The sequence below is a fragment of the Meleagris gallopavo genome, chromosome Z (genome assembly GCF_000146605.3).
Source record: "Meleagris gallopavo isolate NT-WF06-2002-E0010 breed Aviagen turkey brand Nicholas breeding stock chromosome Z, Turkey_5.1, whole genome shotgun sequence".
Classification (NCBI taxonomy): domain Eukaryota; kingdom Metazoa; phylum Chordata; class Aves; order Galliformes; family Phasianidae; genus Meleagris; species Meleagris gallopavo.
The window spans coordinates 32,582,342-32,585,122 of NC_015041.2; the positions used below are offsets into that span (position 1 = coordinate 32,582,342).

Consider the following 2,781-nt stretch of genomic DNA (forward strand, 5'->3'; position numbering starts at 1 on the left):
AAAAAAACCACACACCTTCTTCTGTCTTGTAGCTCTTATTCCTTTTTCTATCTTCTTTTTCCTCCCTTGCTCCTCTCAGGAACCTGACTCTAGTATTCATTCCATGGTCACTACAGCATCACTGACTGTGTGTCCTTTCTGGCTGGCACACCTACTGCCTATATGACAAGAAGTTACCTGTGACACCCTTCAGACATCTCCTGGATGGGCTGTGTTGGGACATGTTAAAAGTTGGGATGAGGATGTGGGTGTGTGACAGACTTCCAAAAATCATTAATGATAGCTGCATCTGCTCTCTTACCTATGGAGTGATCTCTAGCACACTTTGTGACCTTCCTCTGGCCTAACTTGAGAGCTCTTACTTTGGCCAGAGCCCCACACATCTAAGCTACTTTTTCCCACATGGGATGATCTGCATCTCCTCTGCCATTTTCTCAGGAAGGGCTCATCTCACTCCGTCCATCCATCACAGCACTCCCACTACAGAGTGCTTTTGTGAAAATAGCTTGTTGCATGCACTCTTGTTTGAGCATGTAAGTCTCCTGTCTTCATTAAACTCTGATCTGCATGGCAAAAGCCATCACCTCTCAGCCGATCAGATCCCAGGTTTCTTTCAGGCTTTAATTATTAAATTGAACATCTATTATCTGCTGCTTGATCACATGCTTCTTTGAGCTATACAGCAGTGGTAATGGGCTTCCAGGAAAATCCTGCTCTCTGTTTTATATTAATCTGAAATCCCGGGCAGTTCTAACATGGACATTGTTATTTTAATACAAATAAAATGAAGAAAGTTTGTCATTTGGTATACCTTGATGTGACAAAAATGTCTCAGCCCTTTATTTTGAGTCCTAGAGGAGGCCTTGATTCTTCTTTGGATTCATTTAAACTTTCAGAACCTTACGAGCTCCCAGAGATGTATCAGTTCATGGGCTATTCTGTGCCTGCTTTTTGGACGAGTTCTCATATCATGCCGTTGTCTCTCATTTTTTCTCCTTAAGAAGTCTTGTGAGTCATTTGATACTTTAATAACCTTTTGAACTGCTTTCTGATGGTGCTTTAGGTAGCTTTGTTTCACTGGATTGCTCAGTGGCTACTAATTTAATTTCCTTTAAAATCAAAATCATAAGGTGAAATCTAATCAGTAGAGCTTGATAGATTGGCAAACTGAATCCAAGGACAGGTATTAAAGAATTCTACACTGAAATGATTTCTACAGCACAGCACTGAAGGAGCCTAGGTGTCATTTAGAGCACCTCTAGTGTTTTTGTCACTCATATAATCTAAAAATAAGTGGTCTCCAAATTGTGTTGTTATGGTGCAAGAGGAAAATGCTAGAACTTCAGAAATATGTCTTTATAAATATACATATATTGGATGTGTGTGCTCAAAAATCTTTTGCTAATAGGGACACATGACCAAAAATGTTTGGACACCACTGATTTGAACTATGTCAGTCAGTCACATCAAGTCTTGTCCGCTGCAAAAAAAAGAATTTCATGGTGATCATAGACTAAACTCTTATGTGCTGAGAAGCAACTCAGATCTCATATGTATCTAGCTATCTGAAAGAATATATTATTTCATAAAGTAAACACTAGAGCTTTTTAAGCAAGACTCACATGTGTTACAAACAGTGATACTAATTGTTCAGCTTTAAGCAGATCAGAATGGACACTTGTCTGTGTCTTCTGAACCTTTTCTTGATTCTTCTTTTGCTGGTCTATGTGGTTAAGGTGTGCAGAAATATAAGTATGCAGTATAAGCTGGGGATATGCTGTTTGTATTTCAGTCTGTTTAAAACCTACATGTTTTACATATAGAAAGTATGCAATTTTTAGAATGTAATATGAGTAGATATAATTTTGCATTTTCATTAAAAATATAACTTTCCAGAAGTGTCCATCAGAAGCTATCGCCTTACAAAAAAAAAAACAGAGGTTATATAGTAATTTTTCTATTGCAGTTTCCAGTCATTTGTCCTGAAGTGCATATGTGAGTTGCTGGGAAAGGCTCTCCAAATCCTTGCTGCAAGTGGGGCTCCCCAGCAACTGCGGATCTGAATGATGGTAAGGTATTATGGCAATTGGTGATGTATCTTTCTTAATGACTGTTACTATCCTCATGTAGTAATGGTTAGGTGCATCGCCTTGTTCTGTGTTATTCTTGCTGTATTATTATCTCATTGTTTTTAACTTCAGTAAAGATAAAGGTACTGTTTAACTAGTTGTCTGTGACTTTTGTGCTGATCTTGTCCTAGTTCTCCTAGTTGTTTCTTGTTTTGTATCCCATTCATATTTTGTGTTTCAATTTTGGCTGTCTATAACTTCTATGAAAAAGGAGCATGTTACATTTTAAAACGTTCATCAACATAGATGATGAACCTTTATCTCAATTGGCTTGATAGATATAGAACCATTAAGTATTTCTTTTTCCATTTTTCATAGTCTTGGACATAATTCTGGTCTTAGTTACTTCTGTAGAGATTTGGAATAGCTGCATGATGACTGGTAAAAAGTGATTAAAAACCAGTAGCATTTGAAATGTAGTAAATCTCTCATTTTAATTCATATTACATCACAGTTTAAGGTACTTTTATGTACTATTGCTATGAGCTGGACTGAGAGGAGAATTATGGCAATGCTGACTCTCTTAGAGATATCATGCTGCACTAGAAAATTATAGCCAAAATTTTAGCTGCTGTTTTTTGTTTGTTTACTTGTTTCTTAGTAAGACAGAAAGACAAACTGTTCATACTGTTCAGTCATGTCTTCCTTACAA

The 2,781-nt window shown here is 37.1% G+C and overlaps 1 protein-coding gene across 1 annotated transcript in view; it reads left to right on the forward strand.

The window, feature by feature from the left end:
- The first annotated feature begins 1,938 nt into the window (after positions 1–1,938).
- LOC104915076 (sarcoplasmic reticulum histidine-rich calcium-binding protein-like) overlaps positions 1,939–2,781 on the forward strand; it is a 260,268-nt gene continuing 259,425 nt past the window's right edge. The window contains exon 1 of the mRNA XM_010725743.2: positions 1,939–2,069. The gene's annotated coding sequence lies outside the window, so the exon portion shown is untranslated. The remainder of the gene's footprint in view (positions 2,070–2,781) is intronic.